Source organism: Trachypithecus francoisi, unplaced genomic scaffold (genome assembly GCF_009764315.1).
Source record: "Trachypithecus francoisi isolate TF-2019V2 unplaced genomic scaffold, Tfra_2.0 Lachesis_group11, whole genome shotgun sequence".
Taxonomy (NCBI): Eukaryota; Metazoa; Chordata; class Mammalia; order Primates; family Cercopithecidae; genus Trachypithecus; species Trachypithecus francoisi.
In genome coordinates this window covers 6,265,502-6,293,175 of record NW_022681456.1, presented here as the reverse complement: position 1 = coordinate 6,293,175, position 27,674 = coordinate 6,265,502, and the positions used below count along the sequence as shown (strand labels likewise).

Below are 27,674 nucleotides of genomic sequence, written 5' to 3'. Positions count from 1 at the left end.
AATGCTCCCACATCTTTAGAGTTTTAGCAGATCATTTAAAAAGAGTGTCCGGAGCATTATGTCTTTGAAGCAGAATGGAATTATAATGCATCCTTTTGCCAAATACCGCAGGCTAGGAGTGTATTGCCTTACCTGCATTTTTTCTATCTGTTCTGGTATAAATAATATTATCATGAGTGGTGGTCTAATTAGTTGCACTTTAAAATAATTTGGATGTATTTCCTAATCTTCAAAATGTTCTAATAAGGGACAAAATAAAATTCAGTCATAGAATGTGAAATAAGTCAATGTGTACTTCCTAATTGCATGTACTTATTAATATGTATTGTTCTTCACATCAGTGGGATAGAGACCATCACTAATGACCATCCGATGCATGTCAAGAACTGTTTAAGTTTACAGAGCACTAGAGATTATTTTTCTAATTCTGTATACTGAAATAATTTTTGGCATCAACATTTATGTGAATAAATTTTTCAAGTATGAAATATATTTATCATAACACAAAGTTTTGGTTTCTTTTTGAATTTTTGTATGGTGATGTTTCAATGTCACCTTTAAGGTTCAATGAGATGGTTACTGTCTCATTATTACATGAAGTGGTTGATCTGTCTTGAGTTCAGATAATGCTTTGTGGTTGTGGAGGGTGAAAGCCAAGGGCTTTTGATTAAATTAAACATGATGATTAGTGACCTTGTTTGAAGACCAAGAGGAAGAGTGTCCTTGCCATGAGTAAAGGAAATGCCAAGGTCAAATTTGAACCAAGTAGCAATGAATACCAAAGACACTGCAATGATATCGAGGGCATAAATTGATACTGTAAAGACCACTTCAGTGATTCTACAGCTTGTGAAGGAAACCAGGAGAGAGCGGTTCAGGAATGATTTCAACACGGTCACCTGTTGGTCATGTTGAAAGAGGAAAGTACCAACAAAAGCATAAGCCCCCAGTCTCCCATGGAAGAAAATAATAAATGACTCAAAAATGGTGGTCCAGACAGCTTCACAAGCTTCCCCACTCAAGAAAAGTCACTGGAGCCCAGTAATCCTAGTGACCTCAAGGGGGCTAACGGAGTTCGAGATAGGTATGTATGCCCTGCTCTGCGTCTCCTTCTTGGCCATTCTGGTCTTCTTGATCAACTGCATGACATTTTCCTGGAAACACAGACACAAAAGGTTTGCTGTGAGCGAGCAGGGCAACATCCCCCATTCCCACGACTGGGTCTGGCTTGGGAATGAAGTGGAACTTTTGGAGAACCCTGTTGACATTACATTCCCGTCAGAGGAGTGCACAACCATGATAGACAGGGGCCTGCAGTTCGAGGAGAGGAATTTCCTTCTGAACGGCAGTTCCCAGAAGACTTTTCATAGTCAACTACTCAGACCCTCTGACTATGTCTATGAGAAGGAAATTAAAAATGAACCTATGAATTCTTCAGGCCCAAAGAGGAAGAGAGTCAAGTTCACTTCCTACACCACCATCCTGCCAGAGGACAGCGGCCCATACACCAATTCCATCCTGTTTGACAGCGATAACATCAAGTGCATCCGTGAAGATATGGGGCTGGGGTACTTGCAGATTTAAAATGTTTTCATATGGGCCTGGTATGGTGGTTCATGCCTGTAATCCCAACACTTTGGGAGACCGAGGTGGGAGGATCCTTTGAGCCCAGGAGTTTGAGACCAGCCTGGGCAATATAGTAAGACTCCATTTCTACAAAAAACTTAAACAATTTTTTAAGTTTTTGAATCACCAAGTCAGGTGTGGTGGTCTAAACCTGCATTCCCAGCTACTCAGGATGTTAAGACAGGAGAATTGCTTGAGCCTGAGAAGCAGAAATTGCAGTGAGTTATGATCACACCAGTGCACTCCAGCCTGGGTGACAGAGCGAGACCCTGTCTCAAAACCAAACAAACAAACAAAACTTTCTTATGTTTGAATTCTACTACATGCTTTCTGTTTTTCAGAGAGTTGGAGCTGTGAGTTTGGTCAGCAATAGAGGGTAATTTAGCACAGACTAATTTGTCAGGGGATTATTAATTAGATCTCTGGTGTCAGAGGCCTGAAAATCAAATGCAAATATATAATAAGCCAGGGTGTGCTTTTAACACAGCCCACATAGGCATTACTGAAGTATTAGGAACGGTTTGATATACGGCCTGGTACTGGCTCAGTGCTAATTCATAGAAATAAATTCAGCCGAAGGCCTTGATACCCATCTCATGACAAATAGCTGTTTGCAATGAGAAAGAATTTGACGGATGTTTAATTCTTTGATACTGGTAAGGTACAGTGAACAGTTATTGCCCTTGGTGTGAGACTAGGCTTGTGTGAAATTGATGCCCTTATATTGAAAGAATAAACTGAGACTATAAAGACCATCTCCGTGATCCCACAGAGCATTAAGGAAACCAGGAGAGAGTGGTTCAGGAATGATTCCAACATGGCGCACCTGTTGGCCAAGAGGAAAGTACCACAAATAGCACAACCCCCAGTCTCCCGTGGAAGGAAATAAGAATGTAGCTGCCTTATTTGTAACAAACACTGCACATTGTTTTTACAGACATTTATAACAACATCTGCTTGCTGTTGGTTTTATTGTTGTTTGCTTTTATGTTTTTGGTTCTTGTGGTTTTTTGTGTTGTTTTTGACTTCTAGAGGTCTTTTTAAAACATGTAAAAATATTTTTTATTTGTAAAAATATGTTTTATTTGAGACATGCTTTGTTTACATAGAAGTTTAATTCATTGAGATTAGCCATTGCTTTTTTAATTTTAATTTTTACTTATATTTTAAATTTTAAAATTTTACTTTTATTTTTGTTTAACTTTTGTCTTAGGTTTTGGGATACTTGTGAAGGTTTTTTACATAGCTAAACATATGTCATGGGGTTTGTTGTACATATTATTTCATCACCCAGGTATTAAGCCCAGTACCCAATAGTTATCTTTTCTTTTATTTTTTCTTCAGACAGAGTCTCACTGTGTTGCACAGGTTGGACTATAGTGGCACATCTCAGTTCATTGCAATTTTCGTCTCCCGAGTTCAAGCTTCTCCTGCCTCAGGCTCCTGAATAACTGGGATTACAGGTGTGTGCCACCACACCAGCTATTTTTTTTTGTATTTTTATAGAAACGAGGTTTCACCATGTTGACCAGGCTGGTCTTGAACTTCTGAACTCAGGTGATCCACCCACCTTAGCCTCCCAAAGTGTGGGATTACAGGCCTCAGCCAGGGTGCTGGCCCCAATATTTACCTTTTCTGCTCCTCTCCCTCCTCCCATTATTGTCCCTGAAGTAGACCCCAGTGTCTGTTATTTCCTTCTTTGGCTTCATAAATTCTTATGATTTAGCTCCCACTTATAAGTGAGCACATGTGATATTTGGTTTTCTGTTCCTGCCTTAGTTTGCTAAGAATAATAGTCTCTAGCTCCAAGAGATTAGCCATTTTATTTTAATTAATGGAATCCATATTGCATTTCAGGTTTTCTCTACTTTTCCATACTGTACTGCCTATTAATAGAAACTAATCAACTTATCCTCACTTTCTGTTTCCTTCGTTTTCTCATTGACATCTTATGTTGGCAGTGTATGAGAGATCTGACTTAACAATATTAACAACCAGTGAGAAAGGGTCAATTTTCAACACGAATTTTGCAAAGGTGGGGGAATATCTGTGAATCACATGCAATTATTGTATTTTGTTATCTGGTGGCTGAACATTCATTGGAAAAGTATGAAAACAAAAAGTCTCAAAGAAAATACCTGTATTCATACGAGTATTTTCTGAAAAACATATTTTGCCACCCAGGCTCAAATATAAAACCAGCATTAATAAGTACAAAAAAGAAAATCCCCTAGGAAACAGCTGCAGATTAAAACTGCCATTTAAAAAAATAAAAATAAAAATAAGAAATGAGCAAAATTCTGTTTCAACCTAGCAGTGAGAAAATCCATCTTTTCAGTGACTAGAAAAGCATTCACATCCATAATCCTAGCAAAGTTGAAACTTTCATGGGATGTGTACTGAGACTGAAAATCAACAAGTATGCTCAATAAAGTCATGAAAATGAGTGGATCAGGAAAAATATGAACGAGCTCTGAAGCTCAAGAGGCAGTTGTCAAGAACACAGGGACTGGAAAAATAATTGTCAAAGAAAAAAGAAATTACTCAAATCTCAAATAGCTTTTAAAATAGAAATTATTGTTGAAATAATAGTATTATATTGTTGATATTAAGCAAATACAATACTAAGCAAATCAAGATTTTTAGAATAAGAAAATGAGACAGTATTTTAATTTATTAAGATGGGATGGCTAAAAGAGCAGATATTGGGCTAGTAAGACCTTAGTGTGGGCTCTATCGAGCCATTGGCATATTTAATAAATAGACCTGGAAGGACATAGAGGAATTACCTTGGACATTTTCATGACCACAAAGGGCTGATGATTGAGCTATTCAAAACAGAAATGTTCAGGTCATCTATTATATTGTTATTTTTAAAATATAACTTTTATTTCAAGTTCAGGGGTACATGTGCAGGTTTGTTACTAGGTAACCTTGTGTCATGGGAGTTCGTTGTGCAGATTATTTTGTCACTCAGGTATTAAACCTGCTGTAACCCATTAGTTTTTCCTAATCCTCTCCCTCCTCCCACCCTCCAGCCTCTGATAGGACCCAGTGTAATTGTTCCCTTCTATGGGTCAGTGTGTTCTCAGCATTTAGCTCCCACTTACAAATGAGACAGTGGAAGTTGTTTATCAGCTTATTGAGCTTTTGGGTCTCGACTATAGGGTTTTTGAGATATAGGATCATGTCATCTGCAAACAAGGATTGTTTGACTTCCTCCCTTCTTATTTGGATGCCCTTTATTTCTTTGTCTTGCCTGATTGCTCTGGCCCGGACTTCCAATACTATGTTGAATAGGGATCATCCATCCTCAATGATGCTGAAGAATCCCTGCCTCGCTTTTACCCAATGGTTCATGTGACCTTGTTTTTCCAAACACAGCCCCAGGCAGAGACTTGGGAAGATCCCCTGGATTGTCAGGAATTAAGAAGGGAGACAGCCTGTGCAGGATGGATCACTGAGCAACAAAATGAGATTTGCTTCCCACCTTTGTGCCCCAAATCACCAGAATGTATTACCTTTTCAAGAGATCTTTGTATAATATATACATTATATTTTACATACTCTGTCTTTATTTTCAGTAGAGCAAGCAAGGAAAAATAGAGGACTCTTAGGTACATGTGTTCAGCCAGATGTCTATTATATGAACACCACAACCTAAACCCACATTCCCCTCGGAACTCATCAAATTGATGACCAAGAAATTCTAGCATCTCTTGCTAATAGGAATAGAGAGTGTGAGCAACGTACAAATCACAGGTTTAATGGGCTTGACTCTTAAACACAGGCATTCCGCTGATTCTTTAATTGTTAAAATGGGGGTGAATAATTGAGTCTGCTGATGCTTGAAAATTCTTGAAATTTGTCTAGAGAATGAAGCATTTGCTATTAAAAAAAAAAAGTTTGCAAAGCGATTGCTAATGCCTAGTACAAAGTTCCTCAGCTAGCCAAAGAAAACCACTGCTTTCTTCTTTATCTTTTCTTTTTTTATGGTTGCTATTATTGTTTTTAACTGAGTTATTTGTTTCTGCCACTGCTGCTTTTCAAAGGATTTGGTGGAGAAGTAGCTGAAAAGCCACCGCAATACCAAGCCGCACAGGTAAGTTCACCGGCACGTTCACCGAAACAGAATTAGAAAACTAGGCTTGTGCATTTTGAAAGGCATTTTCCATTTTCTTTCCATCTGTATCCTCAACAGAAAAGGATTTTTGTTTTCTTGTTTCCTTTGTGTGACCTGAATTGCATCAGGGAATGAGTCCCCTCCACCCACTCGGTATCTCTGTTAACAGATACTGGGTGTGACTTCGTTTTGTGGGAGTGTTTTCATGGACAATGGACAGGACAGGTCCTTACTCATGAGCACTGGGATTAAAGCAACATGGAAAGTCCGGCATTTCCCACGTTGTGGAGCTTGGCGTGCTGAAGCCAACTCAGGGTACTGCATGCAAAGGTGGTTTCTCAATGAAGTGGTTAAGGCACTTCTGCCCCGAAAATAGCTTCAGGAAGAAAACAGAGGTCACCTCTATTTGTCTGCTCCTACTAAGCTCAAAGTAAAAACACAAATAGAAGAGTTGAATGCCCACTGACAAATTAAACTGTTAAACAAACCCATAATTTTACATTTCAAAGTAGTGCACAGCAAGTGGAGGAACATTTTGGTGGGAAGCGATAAGGCCTTCCATTCATCTTACATTTGGCATGGATATTAATCAGACTAACAGAAAGTCACCGAAGTTTCATCCGCTCTCTTTCCCTGATCACTGGGCAGCACAGGTTATAACCACTCTTATTTTCTAGCTGATTGCTTTTCAACAAACAGGCCTGCGATATGTAAACTGAAGCGGGGGTTGGGAAAGAACGTAGATTATAACTTCTAGAAATTCAGTTCCCTGGACATCTGTAGAAGTCTGTGCAGCATGCTGATACTCACATTTCTACCCCACGGTTTTGGGAAGGAAGAGAGGAATCCATGCATCCAGGCTTTCAGACATCATTATGCTGGGCTTCTGCTCCTAGATTTCCAGCTGCTGAAAACAAGAAAAAGTAAATATCTGTGTAATTTGACATTTAGATTTATAAACATGCATTAACTTTTTTCCACACACTTAATGCTCTTTTTGCAGAAATTGAAAGTAATGTAAACAATTTTAAAAGGTGTTTAATCGGCCGGGTGCAGTGGCTCACACCTGTAATCCCAGCACTTTGGGAGGCTGAGGAGGGCCGATTGCCTGAGGCTGGGAGTTCGAGACCAGCCTGACCAGCATGGTGAAACCCCATCTCTACTACAAATGCAAAAATTATCTGGGCGTGGTGGCACGCCCTTGTAATCCCGGCTACTCGGGAAGCTGAAGCAGGAGAATCTCTTGAACCTGGGAGGGGGAGGTTACAGTGAGCTGAGATCGTGCCAATGCACTACAGCTCCAACAGACCAAGACTCTGTCTCAAAAAAAAAAAAAAAAAAGTTTAATCTGAAAAGGCATAAAGAAGTTGAATCTCTAAAAAATTAACTTTCCTTTTTCCTACGAACCTGAATAAAAGTTTTTTTCCAGATGTCCCCATTTGATGATAAGAGAAACAGGACAAATATTTCCTGCTTTCTAATCAGCAGAGTAAACTACCTAAAAACTTAGCATTTTAGTGGCTGAGGCCATGGCTCCCATTTTGCTCTTTTGCATTAATAGCTTGATTATGTATATGTGTAGGGGCAAGAGTTTTGTATGCGGCCAAGAGTGAAAGATGCTACTGGCCCAGACATGCAGAGTTCTGGAGACATAAGAAAGACTCAAGACAACTGAGGAGTTTCTTGGATCCCTGAAGATTGCTGCAGATGTTTCAGGATTAGGGGGTGCGTTATTTACTAAATTTTTTACAAGCCATCCTGTTGGCTACCCAGGCACTTCATGAAACTGTCAGCCTCACCTTTGCCATTTTGGCAAATGCCATCCTTTGTCATTGGTATGGAAAGGGGAGTCTCAGTTGGAAGTGTCTTAATGATCAATGGCTCCCTTTTTTCCAAACGTCACAGGCATCATAAAGTAATAGACATACAACTTAAAAATTGTCTTTGTGAAACTAATCTGTGAAGCTGCATGTTTTTATGAATCTAAAAAGCTGGCAGACAATGATCCTGAAAGGCTAGGCATGGTGGCTCACTCCTGTAATCCCAGCACTTTGGGAGGCCGAGGTGGGCAGACCACGAGGTCAGGAGTTCGAAGCCAGCCTGGCCAATATGATGAAACCCTGTCTCTTCTAAAAATACAAAAATTAGCCCAGTGTGGTGACAGGCCCCTGTAATCCCAGGTACTCAGGAGGCTGAGGCAGGAGAATCACTTGAACCTAGGAGGCGGAGGTTGCAGTGAGCTGAGATTACACCACTGCACTCCTGCCTGGGTAACAGAATGAAGCTCTGTCTCAAATAGATATATATATTTATATATATATTTAATTAAATATATATAAATTTATGGCTGGGCATGGTGGCTTATGTCTGTAATCTCAGTACTTTGGGAGGCCAAAGTGGGCAGATCACTTGAGGTCAGGAGTTCGAGACCAGCCTGGCTAGCATGGTGAAATACGATCTCTACTAAAAAAAAAAAAAATAAATACAAAAATTAGCAGGTGTGGTGGCACACACCTGTAGTCCCAGGTACTTGAGAGGCTGAGGCACGAAGATCTCTTGAACCCCGGAAGCAGAGGTTGCAGTGAGCCGAGATCACGCCACAGTACTCCAAAAAACAAACAATCTAAATTTACATATTTATTTATGTAAATATAATTTAGGTAATTTAGGGGAAACTTGTTCCCCCTAGAATATAGAAAGCCTGAGCCACAGATCCCAGCATTTTCTCTCCAGATCGCACTCTGCATGTATGCCATGTAGTAAATGTGGTTCCAATAAAAGAAGAAAAAGTGGAATTTGAAAATGAAAAATGGCATTCATGAAAAAAAGCACACCTTTATTTTGACTTTTGTTTGCAAAGTGCAAACACTACATATCAGATTTTTTAAATTCACATCGTTAGTATGCATCAATGATCTCTTCATGAATTTGTAAAATTTAGATTAGTTATGGTGCCATGTTTGCTGTGTTTATTTTTTAGATTTTTTTAATGGAGGAAAATTTGGAGAAGGACATGGCCTCGGCCTATGTTTCATGGGGTGCCCTTACTTGAGACAATCAGGACACTATCACTTTCCAGACGGAAAATAATGATCCAAACGCTTTAATGTCCATTAGGGAAATTATCTTCCCAGTCCAAGAAAGCAATCACGTTATCAATTCATAATACTGGGCGATCTTCATCTTCTACGAGATGTCTTCAAAATGTCATTGCTACAGTAGGTCATTTTTTTTACATAATTTTTAAAAATTTTATTTCAAAATGTGGGCTTATTTCCTTAGGTTCTACAAAGCATGAAACTATAGAAAAACCTTTTTACATATCTGCATTGTCTGTAGGAATAAACCACTTTGCAAATAGTGAGATGGATGTTATGTCTTAATTTCTTGTCCATGTGATGATGACTTTTTGCTTCTTTAGATGGTTTAATTCACTCTTTATATGATGCAATTCTCTTTGCTGCTTTCTTTGTACAAAGATACTGTGAAAATATAGGGAAAGAGGTAATTCACAGCTTTCACTTTTCACTGTTACGCTTGGAACTGAAGTGACCCATTACTTGATTTTGAGAGACACTATAGACCCAAGTGTTAAAATTAAAAGAATAAAGCTTCTAAGAGAAAATGGAAGATAAAACTCTTTGCTATCTTGGGTTTAGGAAAGATTTCTTAATCAGATCTCAAAGTTGCTAACAATAAATTAATAAAATAATTGAGCTTATAAACAATGTTAAAAATTCTTTTCCTGATCCTGGAGAGAATTGACTTAAGAGTCTGACACCTTTTACAGTCTGATAAGAAACATTTACAATTTATCTTCTCTGAGCTGGCTACCTGGAGGCTTCATCTGCATGATAAGAATCTTGGTCTCCACAACCCTTTATCTGAGCCTAGACCTTCCCTTCTATGGATATCTGGTCTTTAGACAACCTCTTTCAACCAACTGCCAATCAGACAATCTTTGAATCCACCTATGACCTGGAAGCTTCCACTCAGAGTTGTCCCGCCTTTCTGGACCATTGATGTCTTCTGTCTCCCTGGAATGTATAAAGCCAAGCCGTGGCCTGACCACCATGGGCACTTGTTCTCAGGACCTCCTGAGGCCGTGTCACGGCATGTCCTTAACCTTGGCAAAATAAACTGCTAAATTGATTGAGTCTTGCCTGAGATACTTTTTGGTTTACAAAGTGAAATTCATTATGCCTCTATTGTACTCATTACCATGGGAAAACACCTCAAATAAATAAATAAATAAATAAAAACCAACCAACGAAAGACAGTAAAGACCTTTGTACTGTCCATTATTTTTCTGCGCTAGTATTTGTGGCCAGATCAAAAACAAACTAGACAGGGACCCTGAGGGAGGGAGATGCCTCTGACACCTGTAGGTAGGATGAGGCTTCCAGGGCTGCAGAGGGAAGAGTTTCAATAAGAGGAGGAAAAAGCAGTGATAATGACCTTCACAAGTCCCCTACTGCCGACTGTCTGGGCTGCAGTCCCCTGGCACATTTCCTGGCAGAGAAAGGACAGCAGGAGTGGGCTTCCTGATTTCCTGTTTTCTCTGAGGCCAGCAGGTGCCTGGAGTGGCCTTTGCGCCCCCTGCTGGTCGTTCTGGCTGCACACAGTCTCATGCCTTGCGAGTGTGAAACAGGGTGCTGGCTTGTTCCCCAGGTGGAATGCAAAAGAATGCTTGGGTAGAACTTTGTTACCCAATGAAGCCTCCTGGATCTCTAGTCCCTGGTAGCCTGTCCTGGTTGCCGGGTGCTTGTTTGCATTCCAAGCTCCACATTCTCCAGGGTCCAGTGTGGTCTTGTGTCTACGCTGGTGTCTGGCCACCAGAGGCAGGCATGCAGGGCCTTGGCTACTGTGGTAGGTCTGCTGATGGCCACAAGCCTTTACTCCCAGCTCTGCGTTAGCAGTGGGGGTGTCTGAAGGCTCAGGGGATACACAGGTCCTCCTGGTTCCTGGGGAGGTGACGGTAAGTAATCCTTCTTAATAGTCTTTAAAAAATACATAATTTGCCGGGTGCGGTGGCTCACACCTGTGATCCTAGCACTTTGGGAGGCTGAGGTGGGCGGATCACGAGGTCAGGAGATCGAGACCATCCTGGATAACAAGGGGAAACCCCATCTCTACTAAAAATACCAAAATTAGCTGGGCTTGGTGGCGGGCACCTGTAGTCCCAGCTACTCGGGAGGCTGAGGCAGGAGAATGGCGTGAACCCGGGAGGTGGAGCTTGCAGTGAGCCCAGATCGTGCCACTGCACTCCAGCCTGGGCAACAGAGCGAGACTCGGTCTCAAAACAAACAAACAAAAAACCAAACATAGTTTAACATGGACAAAGCAAGTAATCAAAAGACTATCTGGCAAAGTGAAAAATGTTGTAAAATTCTTAACACGTTTAACTAGATTATAAACCCCAGGAAATTCTTGTGCTTCCTTCAAGATAGGCCAGCTCTTTGAGTGAGTTAGAAACACTGGGCTTGTCATGAGTTAGTACTAATATGAACATGTCTGTCTCTTTGTATAATGATAAAAGAGGCCTTGTTGAAAATAAGCCACAGGTGAGCCCCCTCTCTCCATGGTGAAGTGTATAACAGGTGAGCCCCTTGACTTGTTTTTCTAAGACCACCAGAGCGGGCGCAAAGGAACCAGCGACTAGGCAAGGGTAGGAGCAAAACTGCAAGTTTATTTTGGTCACCTAGCTTCAGGGGAAGAAGGTGGGTAAGGAGAGGTCTGTTGGCCTCCGGCAAGTGAGGCCCACAGAGTTCTCCATGCTGCTCTCGGACGGAGTTCCGGCAGTCCCGACCGCAGTGGGGAAGCTGGGAAGTCCGCGCGTGGCACTCGTCCGCAGCGGCTTTTCTGGGAGTGGGAGGGCGATAGGCGGGGCACGGGCGTGTCCGGGGGCGTTCCGCAGGTGCGACCAGGTAAATCTTGGTCTCTTCAGATTGACGTCACCTGGCGCATGCCCAGTTGGTCTGCACCTTCCCGGGCGTCGGCTGCATTTTCGCGCGCGGGGGAAAAGTTGGGGGGGATGAAGAACCCGGAAGTGCGCCATCTTGCCTCCGTTCATCCAAACAGTCCAACCTTTTATTGGTAATAGTGATAAAGGGGCGCCGTGGTCTGTCTGGCTACTTCCTGCTGTTAAGGGGCGTCGTTAAGGTCGGGGCCCATGGTTGGCATTTGGACGTACGGATGAAGAATAAAATAAGGCACAGTATTAGTATAGGAACGAGGTATGGAAGCATTTGTCGGAATATGGGCAAAACCCAGAAGGAAGGTCCCGGCAAGGTTGGGGTGTTAAGGTTTTGTATCTCAGTTTTTTATTTTATTGAGGGTTTGAATGTTAGTGTCTACTAGGCCTGACTTGCTAACATAATAGCAGCACTCTTCTCCAAGGAAGAGACAAGTGCCTCCTTTTTCAGCTGTAAGCAAGTCTAGGGCTCGCCTGTTTTGGGCAGCTACTTAGGCTATTGAGGTAGTTCGGCGCTGCAGGGAGTCCAGGCTTTCAGCTGATTCCAATAACTAGAGGGAGGAAAACAGCCCTTTTTTTACGGGGGTGGCGTAGTGGCATGGAAAGTTGCTGGAAAAGCTCTGCTACTTCTGCCTGGCTGTATAAAGTTAGACTGGGGACCAAGGACACGGGGACATAGAGGGATCAGTTAATGGCTGTATGGTTAAGAGTTTTAGAGAGAGATCAGTTGCACGAGAAATAGCCTTCAAGGGGGCTGTTTGGCCTCCATTGGGTGCCTGAGTATGATTACCTCAGGATGAATTTGGAGTTGAATAACGGAAAGGAAGATTGGGCAGTTTGGACGAGAAATAGCCTTCAATGGGGGCTGTGTGGCCTCCATTGGGTGCCTGAGCATGATTACCTCAGGATGAATTTGGAGTTGAATAACGGAAAGGAAGGATTGGGCAGTTTGGACGAGAAATAGCCTTCAATGGGGGCTGTGTGGCCTCCATTGGGTGCCTGAGCATGATTACCTCAGGATGAATTTGGAGTTGAATAACGGAAAGGAAGGATTGGGCAGTTTGGATTTCTGGTATAGTGGCGCCTGGAGTGTAAGTAAATTGTGGGATGTTTGACCAGTTGTGTTGAAGGCCATGGGCAGGGGCTGCCACTAGGTGGGGGCCTTCTAAAGCCTCACAGAGGAAGCAGTGGGAGAAATTGGTTATATTCACAGTGTAGGTTAAGTAGCCTTTGGCAGATAAGTGCGAGCCATGAGAAAGGGGTCTCTATTGTGTGGAGAGAAGTTTGATAGCCTTAAGGAAGGCAACTGGCAGAGCTATGTACTACTGAGTGTGTTCGGCTGTCTTGTGTCCAAGTTTCAGTGATGAGAAAAAATTGCCATACAGTAGGCGGACTAGCAAAGGTCTGAGTGTATGAGTGAAACAGCAATATAAGTATAAAATGAGACTTCATTTTCCGTGTAGTCACGGAGTGTCCCTTGCCACTGGAGATGTTCAATGAAGGTTAGGAGATGGGAGAACCACTGCTCTGGACTATTGTCTGGAGGTAGATATGGGTCTGGGGTTATGTATTGAAAGTCTGATAGGTTTATGTAGAAGATGGTGAGAAAGCGAGCTAAGCGCCAGGGGTCAGGGAGCATGAACTAGTTAAGAAAGTTTTGTAAGTTTGAGGCGAGTGGGGGAAAGTTGAACTGATGTCCACTGATTGTTCCCGGTGGGGCCCTCTTTAGCTGGGAATGAGGAACAAGTGTGCAGAGTAGTTGTTGGCCAGGCAGCAACTGAGGAGTGGAGTTTTTCGTGGGGTGGATGGCTTTCCGCTTACTCCTACTATAGAGATATCGGATGGAAGGCTAGGTCCAGAGAAGGACGGCAAAACAGAATAGGTAGCCTCGCTGTTGATTAAAAAATTGATTGTCTTACCCGCTACCAGGAGAGTTACCCGCGGCTCGGCGAGGGTGATGGGGGTCCCCGAGTCTCGGCACCTTCAGTTGTCGTTGTCGTCCAGATGTAGGAGCTGGAAGGAGCTCCCAGGATCCTGGGAAAGGGGGTCACGTGGAGACACAGCACCTGTTCTCAGGGTGGGGCAATCAGACTTCCAGTGTCCTCCCTGCTGGCAAGCAGGGCAGGGGGTTGCTGGTGGACGAGGCTTAGGACATTCATTGGCCCAATGTCCTGATGCCTTGCACTTATAGCAAGGCTGCGTTGGGGCTCGGGGACCTTGCGGACACCTATTGGCATAGTGTCCCGCCTTGCCGCACTTATAGCAGGCTCCTTTCGTAGCCTTGGAGTCTGCGGAGTGTGTACTCTCTGGTCTGGGGTTACGACTGGGCTGTAAAGCCGCTGCTAGGAGTTGGGCCTTCTGTTTGAGGCGTGCCTGTCGCACTGCCTCAGCCGTCTCCTCTCTGGAGTTATAGACCTTAAAGGCTAATTTAACCAGATCTTGTATTGGTGCCTGAGGACCATCCTCTACCTTTTGAAGTTTCTTACGAATGTCAGGAGCTGATTGAGAAATGAAATAAGACGCCAAAATGGTGGCCCCTGTGGGGGAGGCCGGATCTAACCGGGTATATTGGGTTAGAACCTCAGTCAGCCTATTTAAGAATGCGGCTGGATTTTCTTCTGGATTTTGAATAATTTCTTTTAATTTGTTAAAATTTACAGTTTTGTTTGAGGCTGTTTGCATACCAGCCAACAAACACTGAACCATTATGTCTCGCCTACGGCGCCCAGGCTGGTTTGCTTGGTAGTTCCAGTCTGGGTCTGCCGAGGGTACTGCTTGCTCCCCTAGTGGGATGGTGGCATCAGTTAAATGTGTTGGTTGGCGTGCTGCCTGGCGGCCGCTAGGATGCGCTCTTGCTCCTCAGGGTTTAGGGTGGAGGTTAGGATAACCTGGAGGTCATGCCAAGTTAAGTCATAAGCCTGACAAAGATATCTAAATTCCTTTATGTAAACGGTGGGATTAGCTGAGAAATCCCCTAAACGCTTTTCAATTTTGGAAAGATCGGCCAATGAAAAAGGGACATGTACTCTGACTACCCCCTCCGCCCCAGCCACCTCTCGCAAAGGCGCTAACACTGTAGGAGGGTGTGGGGCAGGAGTGGAGGCATCAGCAGGGCACTTAGAGGGGTGTGTGCAGAGACAGGAGACTCAAGACAGCCAGTTGGGTGCCCGAAGGAAGCACGGGACTGAGTGGATTACTAGTAGGTAAGGAAGAGGAAGGAGGAGTCCGGGCGGAGGGAGGAGAAGTATAGGGCGGAAGTGAGGGAAACCCTAGATCCTCCGGCTGAACAGAAAGGAATGAAGACTCCTCTTTTTTGGGTTCCTGTGAGCCGGCGTCCTTGGCTAGCATAACTTGGGCCGAAGAGCACCGGCTACACAGGTCGGGACGAGAGCGTAAGGCCCAAAAGCCTTGTATGTACGTAATTTCAGACCACTTGCCTAGCCACTGGCAGAAATTGCTGAGGTCGATCACGCCACAGTGGAAAGGAAAATTAACCGCTTCCTCCTAAGGTCTTGTTCAAGCTGTAAGGTTTTTAAATTGGCTAGGAGGCACCCCAAGGGGGTGCTCTTTGGAAATTTGGACTGGGGGTTTCCCATTTGTTTCCTCTTTACCGACACAATGGACCCAATGGACATGGGAATGGATCCCTGCCTGGCTTCAAAGCGTCCTTTGGAACCAGCAGAGACAGACGAGAGGCTCTTGAAGCCTAAGTGGAGATTACCTTCAGGTGGACGTCTCCGTCCTGAACGGGTCTCCCGAGCCACTTGGTGGCTCCCAATGGACCCCGGACCTGCGCAGGATTTCTGGCCGAGGGAGGTAAAGAGGAGACAAGGGCACTTACCCCAGAGAGGCCGTGAGAGTGAGGGAAGCGGGTCTCAGGTCCTGGTCCGTCTGCAGCGAGGAGGAGGAGGAGGCTCCCCAGACCCTGGGGGCCCCGAGGAGGGGTCTCTTCCTGGGTTTCGGCACCAACTGACTTGTTTTTCTAAGACCACCAGAGCGGGCGCAAAGGAACCAGCGACTAGGCAAGGGTAGGAGCAAAACTGCAAGTTTATTTTGGTCACCTAGCTTCAGGGGAAGAAGGTGGGTAAGGAGAGGTCTGTTGGCCTCCGGCAAGTGAGGCCCACAGAGTTCTCCATGCTGCTCTCGGACGGAATTCCGACAGTCCCGACCGCAGTGGGGAAGCTGGGAAGTCCGTGCGTGGCACTCGTCCGCAGCGGCTTTTCTGGGAGTGGGAGGGCGATAGGCGGGGCACGGGCATGTCCGGGGGCATTCCGCAGGTGCGACCAGGTAAATCTTGGTCTCTTCAGATTGACGTCACCTGGCGCATGCCCAGTTGGTCTGCACCTTCCGGGGCGTCGGCTGCATTTTCGTGCGTGCGGGAAAAGTGGGGGGGGATGAAGAACCCGGAAGTGCGCCATCTTGCCTCCGTTCGTCCAAACACCCCTCTCCATGGTGAAGTGTATAACAGGTGAGCCCCCTCTCTCCATGGTGAAATGTATAACAGGTGAGCCCTCTCTCTCCATGGTGAAGTGTATAACAGGTGAGCCCCCTCTCTCCATGGTGAAGTGTATAACAGGTGAGCCCCCTCTCTCCATGGTGAAGTGTATAACAGGTGAGCCCCTCTCCATGGTGAAGTGTATAACAGGTGAGCCTCTCTCCATGGTGAAGTGTATAACAGGTGAGCCCCCTCTCTCTATGGTGAAGTGTATAACAGGTGAGCCTCTCTCCATGGTGAAGTGTATAACAGGTGAGCCCCCTCTCTCCATGGTGAAGTGTATAATAGGTGAGCCCCCTCTCTCCATGGTGAAGTGTATAACAGGTGAGCCCCCTCTCTCCATGGTGAAGTGTATAACAGGTGAGCCCCTCTCCACGGTGAAGTGTATAACAGGTGAGCCCCTCTCCATGGTGAAGTGTTTATATGGGTCACTTTCGAAGTTAGATATGGTTTCTGTAAGATGAAGCCCGGCCATTCTAAGTCACCTGAGTGAAAACAGCTTACGAGCCTGGCAGAAAAATAATTCACAACCTAAGAAAGCACTTTCTGGTCTTTAAAAACACTGAAAATTTCTTTTACAAGAAATTGAAGGCTGGAAAGAAAGGGAGTGTTATGCCCAGACCGTTTATTCCCCGAAGAAGACCACCAGAGTCCAGAGTCAAAGCCAAGCGGCAAGGATCTTTAATGCAAGTTCGAACTTGGTCCCTCCGTTCTATAACATACAAGAGGGCCCCAAACAATGCGTGCGCTTGCTATTTATAGCTCGAGGTAAACAGGACTTGTCAGGTTACAGAGGAACAAGGCATTTCTCTAGGCTACAGCATTACAATTGGTTTACATGTTAATGTGAAGTTATGCTCTTAGCAGCCTTCTTATCGGTTCCTGCGCTTTTACAAACGGTTGTAACCTTATCGGAGATTCCCCAGGTGTTGTTTTTCTTAATGTGTTTGTGTCGGGCCCAGGAAGTGGAGGCAAATGGGGGGATGTGATGTGCTCAAGGCTGTGATGTGTTGAGGAATGTGTTCTTTCAGGAGAAGGACTTGCATAGACAGAAGGAAATTATTGGAACTCTAATGGACACAAAACACAAATCCTAAATGATAGATTTAGTTTAAGTGTCTGATGGAAACATTTCTGACGATCACATATCTACCAGCCAATAGAAAATAATGTAGAAGGTGGAAATCTGAAATTAAATATCAAGAGTGAATTATAAAATGAACACCGTATTGTCCATTAGGCAAAGTCCCTTTTGAGAAACCTTTTTGTTCTTTTAAACACTTTCTCCTAGAGGAAAACACTAGAAGACAGATAGTAAACTAAAAAAAAAAAAAAGAAGAAAAAATCTAACCAATACATTTCTTATAACTCAAATTGAAAATATCCTGTGGAAGGAAGAATCTTTCCATTTAGAACATGTTCACGCAGGAAGTGAGAAAGCTTCTGTAGAAAATGAAATACCATCTGAACTTTATCAATAACAGATACATCAGGTATGGATTTACCATTTAACATTGGAGAAGAAACAGTCTGAAGTCAAAGGAAGCACTAGCCAGTCCCCTTCTAAGCTGGGGACCTAAGAAAAAAGAACAAGGGAATGGAATCAGAATTAGAAAGAAGCACTTTGATTTTATCAAAACCATTTTATCTCCCCTAAGGAAAAAAGCTTGCGATAACTCATTAGCAGCTCTGGCCACTGCAGAAAGCTCAATGCCTTGAGAAAAGAAAATGCACAGGAGAAACATGAGTTAGATGGAACTGAATTAAAGGTGAGCTTTTGGCCGGGCGCTGTGGTTCACGCCTGTAATTCTAGCACTCTGAGAGGCCGAGGTGGGCGGATCACCCGAGGTCAGGAGTTCAAGACCAGCCTGGCCAATGTGGTGAAACCCTGTCTCTACTAAAAAAAAAAAAAAGAAAAAATACAAAAAATTAGCTGGGCATGAGGGCGGGTGCCTGTAATCCCAGCTACTTGGGAGGCTGAGATGGAACAATCTCTTGAACCTGAGAGGCGGAGGTTGTAGTGAGCCGGTACACTCTAGCCGGGATAGCTGAGTGAGAGAGACTCCGTCTCAAAAAAAAAAAAAAAAAAGCAGTGAGCTTTTATGAAGTGGTCCTCATATCCCTGCAATCCCCAGTGCAGCTCTGGGAGAGCCTTCAGAGGACATGGTGATCCACCGATAACCGGGAGAAGGAAGAGAACTAGCAACAGATGATCACTAAGTTGGAAAACTGTTTTTTCCCCCCATCTCCTATGCCAACAGTATCACCTTTTATAAAAATCTTTTGTGCTTTCTCTCTGTAGCAAGAGGAAAGGAGGGAAAAAGATATTTAAGAGTAGATCTTAGTGTACACATTCTGCATAACCTAAGGATTTGGGAGCCCTTCACTCTCACCCCTGAATTCATCCGGTTTCAACAAATCAAAACAAGGAGGCAGTTCAGGGCCAATCTAACTGCTGTTATTTGTGAGGTAAAGGGCATACCTAACTTCCAAACACTCCATGCTATGCTTCAGAACTCTTAGAAAAAAACCAGTAATTGTACAGGCCATCCCTTCCAGCGATGGCTGGGGCCTCACTCCTCCTTTAGACTGGGGTTTCTGGGTGCTGGCGTAATCCATGACCCACACTGTGCCTGTACAAGCACAGGGCAGTGTGAACGGCTTTACAGTGAATGTCATAGTAGGGTTATTTTATATACCAAGAACTAAATCCCAACCATTCTGGCTTAAAAACACACATACAAAGTTTCCAATAAGAAATGGAAATAAGGCCGGGTGCGGTGGCTCACGCCTATAATTCCAGCATTTTGGGAAGCCGAGGCCGGCGGATCACCTGAGGTCGGGAGTTTGAAACCGGCCTGACCAACATGGTGAAACCCCATCTCTACTAAAAATATAAAATTAGCTGGGCGTTGTGGTGGATGCTTGTAATCCCAGCTACTCAGGAGGCTGAGGCGGGAGAATCGCTTGAACCCAGGAGGCAGAGGTTGTTGGGAGCCAAGATGGTGCCACTGCACTCCAGCCTGGGCAACAAGAGCGAAACTCCGTCTCAAAAAAAAAAAAAAAAAAAAAGGAAATAAAATTTACCTGGAAAATTTCATTAGATTAGTTGACTGCTGGTATATTTTTGAGCCAGGCCTTCAATGTCCTAAACAGTCTCCTAAGGAATTTTCCTTCTTTTCCCAAATATTCTCTCTCTCTGTCTCTCTCTCTCTCCTGTATTGGCCGTATTCTCTTTCCATTTGGTAACGAATGTGCAGTGCCATGCTTTTATTCTACCAGTTTAGCAAATCATACTCAGACCCCACACATACACAGGTGAAGTGGAGCTTCCTATTCCTAACCACAGTGGTCACTTCAGAAAAAGGCACGTAATTGAATGCCTGCAATAAGAACCCTCCATAAAAATTCCCTCCACAGGAACCATTAGGGACCACATTCTTCTCTTGGAGGACTCTTCGTTACATGTGTTCAGTCACATATGCATTTCTGAGGCCATTATTATAGGAAGGGACAGGACACATTCTGATGATTAAGCCAGTTCTAAAGGATTTCCACACGAAAGGAGAATGGTCAAATGACAGCTCCTCAAAGAACAACATGGAATGCAGTTACTAGAAAAAAGGAGAAGCAAGGATGGACAGGCAGAATAACCAGGCGGGTGAGGGGGTGGGTAAACAGACTAGACAGAGGTGACTGTGTGGTGCCTCAAAAACTGTCCTGAGAACTGGGCACAATGGAAACTGGATCACATGGAGCCACAGTGCTGGCCCAATGCCACTGCAAAAATCTGGATTTTCACCTCAGCAAACTACACAGATGGAAATTCTCCTTCTGACCAAGATGAAGTAATCAAGATTAGATTCATGATCTCACCTGGAAAAAAACCAAAATTATACAAAATAATGGTCTTCAAGACATTAGGCATCAGACAATGTAGAACAGTGATTCCCTAAGAGATGGGAAATGGTCAAGGTGGATCCTATGGCTGCCTCCATCCATTGCCTAGAGAGACTTTCGAGTACGTTGCACAGAGCGAGGACCCAGCTGAAGCCCTGGTGAACTTCCTGAGCTGGTACCGTGAAGTAGGGATTCTGGGGAGAGAATGGCAGCTGACATTTGCAAACAGAGTTAACAAAGATGAGGAAAGTTGCACCTAGAAGAAACTCTTGGGCTATACAGAGAGCCCAGGTGAAGTCCTCAGCCGGATTCTGATCCACACATGCACATGAGGTTAGCCAAGGAAGAACAACCTCAATGGGAGTGAGGGAAAAGCACTCAGAGCTCACAAAAGTCCTCAGAGCTCACAATCCCCACCAGCCAGAATGGGAAGGTCACTGAAGCATTTGTAAGTCCTCCGAAGCACAAGGCTTTCTTGTGAATGGCAAGAGATGAAATTTCTTCCACCCAGTACTGAAGGTAAGCCCACCCCAGTCTCCAGTCCCCCTGACCCAGGCCCAAAACAGGGTCCCTCTCACCAGTCTGATGGACCCAGATGTTTCTCATGCTGCTTGTTACTTTGGGCTTGAGTTTAAACTCTGCTCACACACCCTGACACTATATATAAAGACATAAAAGCAAACAAACAAAAACAGCAGGAGAATTTGGGGCCTGTCTCTTGCATCTGGTGAGACAGTTATGTGCCCCTGCACACTCCAGGAAGCCTTTAAATAATGACGGTGACATCAGCTTATTTGGTGAGTGCCCCCATGCACAATGCTTCAGATGGTCTGCTAAGTGTTCTACAAGCATAATGCTACATAACTCTCCCTACACGGGCCAGCTAAATGCAGAAAGCTGCATAACCCGAGACAGTGAGGAAGTAAGGATTTGAAATCATCTCTGTATCTGGCTATACTGTCTCTATGTGATAAAAGATGAAAACGCAAAAGCTCAATGAACTAACTATAGACAGCAACCAAAATATGTATGAATAACCCAAAATTGCTCAGGGGACAGATTTGTATATCTATAATCCAAAGGATAACAGTTAAATAAAGAAAATGCAGGCCATTTACAAGGGAACTGTCACATTGCCTCCACCCTTTCGCAGACCAATTTCCCCCAAATAGCTGTTTTGTGGTCAAATTAAAAATGGAACTATGGGCGGTGCGGTGGCTCACGCCTGTAATCCCAGCACTTTGGAAGACCAAGGTGGGTGGATCACCTGAGGTAGGGAGTCTAAGACCAGCCTGACCAACATGGAGAAATCCTGTCTCTACTAAAAACACAAAATTAGCCAGGCATGGTGGTGCATGCCTGTAATCCCAGCTACTCCAGAGGCTGAGGCTGGAGAATCGCTTGAACCTGGGAGGTGGAGGTTGTGTTGAGCCGAGATCAGGCCATTGCACTCCAGCCTGGGCAACAAGAGCAAAACTCTATCTCAAAAAAAAAAAAAAGAAAAGAAAAGAAAAAGGAACTATGTTATTTCTTTATGTTTCTTTAAGGAAACTGAGGCCCAGGAAGTTGGAATGGCCCCACTGAAGGCACACAGTAAATCACTGCCAGCCCTGGATGCTAAGAACTCCTCTCCCAGCGGTTTTATTGATGAAACAGTCTTGTTAGCACTCTTGGCAGTACTAATGACTAGGCTTTTCCTCTCCTGTTATTATTCCAACCTAATTACTATGAGAAGCATCTGTTGTTGAACACAGCACCGTAGGCATCACCATGATTAATTGGTTTTTATTAATTCCATTCACAAAATTATGAAGTTTGGTTTTCCTTTAGAAAAATGAAAGCCGCATGCATATGTTACTCTCATGTTAACAATAAGGAATTAAAATGTCTAATCAACATAGGCACAATAACTTTGAAAACTGAGATCTCTGTGGAAAGAGGTGAGGTAAGTTTCAAGGATAAGTTCCTCTTACAGGAGGGAGACACACAGCTTTTGGTAAAGCACAGCAGGCAAAGGAGGCAGCTATAACATTAGACAAGCAATGGAACAGCTTTCAAGCAAATCCTTAATAGAGACAATTGAGTTGGAATTGGAATGCCTAAGAATGCCCCACACAAGGGGCATCTGTACCGATACAAGAGAGTGATGCAGTCCCTACCACTGAGTAGGAACCTGTTTGCACCCAAGACCCTACACCCCTGCGGAAGAGAATCTCCCTGCCACTAAGGACAGAGTCAGTGATGCTGAGAAATTCCTGCCTCACTTTTACCCAATGGTTCATGTGACCTTGTTTTTCCAAACACAGTCCCAGGCAGAGACTCGGGAAGATCCTGTGGATTGTCAGAAATTAAGAAGGGAGACAGGCTGAGCAGGATGGATCACTGAGCAATAAAATAAGATTTGCTTCCCACCTTTGTGCCCCAAACTCCAAGAATTTATTACCTTTTCAAGAGGTCTCTATATAATATACACATGATATTTTATACACTGTCATTATTTTCAGTAGAGCCAGCAGGGAAAAATGAACCTTTTGGGACCAGGTTCCCTGTCTGTGGTTTACATGTCCTCTAAGCACACAAAAGTAGCATGGCCCCGGACCCCCAGCCCAGGCTCCAGCCAGCTGCCACCAATCCCTGGCCTTTCCCTGCCTCAAGACACTTGGAGCTCGCCAGCCGTTTTATATTCCATTTACTCTCTAACCTTTTCCCTAAATTAGTTCCTCGGCTGGAGGATTTTTCTCAACCTGGGCATTTGTAACTCAGATATTTTCTAGCTCAGATTCTTCCAGCGATTCAGGCTTTTGCTGAGCATGACTATTTAGTAGGGCCTCTGGGATCAGTCACATCATTGGTGCTAATTCCTTAAGCCATCTCTGTATGCCTGCCGTGTTCCAATGTTCCACTGAGTTGCGATGGTAACAGAGATGTCAGATTGACTTTACAGTTAGAGCTGCATCTTAGAGAACCCAAAAGAAGCTGGGCACAAATGTCTAGGCTGTCTTTGGAGAGTTCTGTTGATATAAACATAATTTAGGACCTGTGGGATGAGTGAACTTCAAATTCCTGTCAACAAAACGGCGGAATGTATTTATTCATCACTTGGATTTCTGTTCAGTCATGTCACCTGGGTTGCAATAGAATGAGGTGCAAGGGGCAGAGTGCCTGTGCTAAGGCAGGTTTGAAGGACCTTGAATGTTCCACTGTCTGTCACAAACCTCTGCCATTCCTGTGCAACAACATGGCTGGGCTGATCGGTTCTAAGACAAAAGTGACAGCCATACAGAGCACAACCCTTTGAAGACAAGGTACCCCAGCCAGGCCTGGCATAGATCAGCCAGTCCCCAGGTAATCCACAAATGCCTGAGCCACAAATGATGACTGCTTGGGCTCTGCAGTGCTGTGGTTGGTTGCAACACGATCACGGCCACAGTTAACAAATGCACATGGATTTAAACTGGTCCCTACTTGTCTTCTACACAGCACCGCTCAATGCCTGAAACACCCTTGTTATTTATGTATTTATGCACTTCAAGGTTAGAGGTTCTTCCTGTTTTATTCTCCACTGTATCTCTGAGAAGTAAAGCAATGTTTGTAGCATAGGAGTTTCTAAATAGACATCTGTGAATACACGAATGAATATAATTCTCACATGAGCCCTCTGAGGTATTATAGAAACTGCCAGCACGGGACCAAGACAGAGGAGACAACAGGATCACTGCATGTGTTTCGGGTTCATTCTGGGTCATTTGCTCACAGTGTGGACAGCACATTTGAACCATTTAGATGACCTTTCTATATTCTTTCCTTTGTCCTTTCTCCCTTTCTCTTTTTTTCTTGTTTCTTCTCTCTTTCATGCATATAAATATCCTATGTAACCTCCAAGAAACCTATACTACTTGTAACCAAAGAATGAAGGCATAGATTTATGTTTGCAAAAGTCGAAACTATAATCAATGGGTAGAAGCATTAGGGAAAAGACTTCATACCAAGAGCTACCCAAAAGTGAACTGGATTACCCTGGAACATGAGCTCTGTCTCCGGCAGGACAGAGAGGAGCCGAATGATCCTCTGTTATGGGATCAGCCAGGGAACTTGGCTGCAAATAACAGTAACAGTACTGATGTAACTTAAACAGAAAATGAATGTATTGAAAATTAATGGGTAGTTCCCCAAATCCACTAACAGCAAAGAGGAAGCCAGCTGGAATTGCTGGAGGCTGGGCAGACCACAAAGCGGAGGAGCAATACAGTTGTGAACTGGCCGCTGGGGCGGCCGCTGGTTCTGTTCTCCTGTTCCTGCTTCTGGATGCAAATGTCAGGGCAGGAATTCAGTGGGTCACGTCTAGCTCTCCTTCCTGCGCCTGAGCTGGCAGAAAGCAGGAAGAAGATTTGTGGTCTCATTTGACATCTTCAAAGGGATCTAAAACTCAGCCCTTATCAGGAGTCACATAGTGGGGACCACCCAGCAAACGAAAGGTTGATTGGATGCGAGGCTGTCTTCCCCTCCAAAATGGGTCAAATGTCCCCCAAAGCAACAGTTATTCTGGATGGTGTGATTTACAGAACTAGATAACCTAAAAAAGTCCTTCTATGTCTAACATTTTATAAGTAACAAGTGTGTTAAAATAAGAACCCATGGGAGAAATACATATAAACTTTCCAATTTTCAGAGATAACAAATTCTACTGCTGTATGACACATTTATGACTTTTTAGAGTTTTTATTGTAATTGACTAGGTTCCTCTGGTTTCAGCCATTCTACCAGTCTAGTACCCACCAGATACTTACTTAAGTTAGCATCCTACAGCTATATGTAAAAGAGATATTCTTAAGTCAGCAGAGCTTAAAAGGACAATTTATTATGAGAAGCAAGATGTCCCATGGAATACAAAAGTTAAGTTGGAATCGGGTCTCCATAACAGGGAACCAAAAAGCTCTGAGGCTTTATTTTTCTGAGATTTATTTTTCTCTGCCCCCTGCATTCCCCCCTCTTTCTGTAGATCTAGTTTCTTTTCATGGCAGGCAAAAAATTGATGTCTTTCATGTCCACGTTGGAATGTTATGGTCTGGCCAAGTCACGCCTTTCTTTTGGGAGCTGCCTTGTTTTGTGTTGATTACATATTGATAATATCAACCATAGCATATGTTTTCATGATATATTGATGATATCAACCATAGTATATGTTTTCCCAATCTTGCGAACAAAAACACAGCCCATATGAGGAGGTATTTGGCTGACGTTGAGGCACCTTGTCTAGGACATGGCATCTCCCAGGACACGCCATTTAGGTTTCAAGCCACAATTAAACTTGACATCCGATTACAGTCACTGTTGGTTACAAACACAATTTTACAATAATTAACTGCCAAATTGCACTACCAAATCCAGTTAGGTAACATAAATTTCACCTTGCTATATACAATGATGAATTATGAAGGGCAGTGGGAATCTTTAAAATCAGTTTTCGTACTTCCAATAGTAGGTTATTCTTTCCTGAGGGAAACACACACACACACACACACACACAACATCCTCTAATCAATGAAATACATTGCTTGAGAAGGAAGAGTGAATTTATAATTTTATCACATACACATCACCCCACAATAATTCATTTATATACATTACATTTTTATCACAATGCATGAGGTTTGTAATTTTGTTGGAAGAATTTTAACGAATTGCGAACTTTGGAAAAGCTCTAGCGACACAGTTTTCAGGATTTTCATTAGTTAGTTTGCTTGTTTGTTTCAGAGTGAGAGTTTTGACCAGGAGCAGACACTGAGGAGAACAAAGATCACCTGGTACTCATGAAGCGGGACACTCAGAGGCAAAGCTCCTTACCTGTGGAATTCAGAAGTAATTAGACTTCCCTATTATCCAAAGCAGGCATCTGGTACCAGCCTTCTTTCCCAAAAATGTGTAAGTAACTAGAATTTCTACACGTTCCACAATGCATATGTGTCAAACCTCATTTTGCAACCCTTGATGACATCAAGGCACCAGAATGTCTACAAATGTAATCAGCTATCATGACCTACATGGTTAATATGGTCCAAACTTACCCTTAAGCTCCTGCTTTAAGGTCCATACACACCCGTAAGGAACATCCACCGTGGTGGGCTCAGTTCTCTCTTGCTGAGGCTCCCGCTGAACTCCTCTGCACCATTCTTTCTTTCTAATAAAACTTTCCTGTTCATTCAGTCTATCATTGATGGGCATTTAGGTTGATTCCACGTCTTTGCTATTGTGAATAGTACTGCAATGAACATATGCACGCATATGTGTTTATAATTGAATTATTTATATTCCTTTGGGTATATACCCAGTAATGGGATTGCTGAGTCAAATGGTGTTTCTGTCTTTAGGTCTTTGAGGAATCGCCACCATGGAATACTATGTAGCCATAAAAAAGAAAGATAGCATGTACTTTGCAGGGACATGGATGGAGCTGGAGGCCATTATCCTTAGCAAACTAACGAACCTGTGTAACAAACCTACACTTGTACCCCAGAACTTAAAACAAAAGTTTTAAAAAACACTTTCCTTTTCAAACCTATACTGTTGTTGGTAAATTCTTCTTACTACCCGTGAGTAAATCACTTTTTGTTGCCAGAGATCTGACACCTTGCTCAGCAGCAGGCACCTACCCTTTTTATTCCCCATATACCTGTCTAAGCAGGAATTGGTGACTTAATAAATTTGAAGGAAGATTTTAGCAGAATGAGAATTTGATCAGAGCCTAGTGACTCTAACTAACAGACCTATCCGTAGGTAGTCAAGGTTCTCCAGAGAAACAGAAGCAGTAGGACATGGGGCAGGGAAAAGAGAGAGAGAAAGAAAGAGAAAGTGAGAGAAAGGTTCCAAGGAATTGGCTCACATGCTAGGGGCTAGCTAAGCAAATGTGAAATCTGTAGGGCAGGCTGTCAGAAAGGACAGGCAAGAAACTCTAAGAGCTGGGAGATGTGGTCCTGTGGTTCTGCCAGGCTGTGGCCCACAGGTAGAATTTCTTCTTCTCAGGGAAACTCTTTCTAGTCTGGCAGCAAATAATGGCTAAATAGATTTTGTGGCTAAGGCTGCACAGGGGTATAGAAAAAGTTCAGCAGATATTATTAAAAGGCATTTAATCTCTAGGCAACTCAGCTAGATGAAATGCAATGAAAGAGTCGCTGCTTTTATCAGGAGAGATACATGAGGCATCTTTAACTAATAAACACCATTTGTTATATTGAAGCTTTAGGGCCGAAGCTGATGAGTTGAAACTCTTTAAGAACAAAAATCTCTTTTGAAAATAACGCTGCACATTTAGGCATTTTTTTTTTCTCCTTTGGGATCTGAAGAAAATTTCCTACTTACTCTGCCCACCCCACCAACCTTTCTTTGGCTTTTGTGATGTTTTATTCTGTAAAAATCCACCCACAGAATGAGGACCACCTGTAAAGGTCATCAAAGGTTGTTTATTCAGCTCTTACCAATAAGGGACTTAGCACGCTTTTCATTTTGGCAGAGACTCCCAGGGGTTTTAAAAGAGTTTTATGGAATCAAAGGAGTCTTAA

The 27,674-nt window shown here is 43.6% G+C and overlaps 1 long non-coding RNA gene and 1 pseudogene across 1 annotated transcript; one reads left to right on the top strand and one right to left on the bottom strand.

Annotated features, from left to right (window-relative positions):
* The first annotated feature begins 630 nt into the window (after nt 1-630).
* On the top strand, nt 631-27,674 carry LOC117090773 (annotated as a pseudogene).
* On the bottom strand, nt 5,604-10,437 carry LOC117090945. Its single transcript, XR_004440163.1, has 3 exons — nt 10,208-10,437; nt 9,062-9,231; nt 5,604-6,656 (listed from the first exon to the last, which is right to left on the bottom strand). It is a non-coding gene; the product is annotated as an uncharacterized LOC117090945 (long non-coding RNA).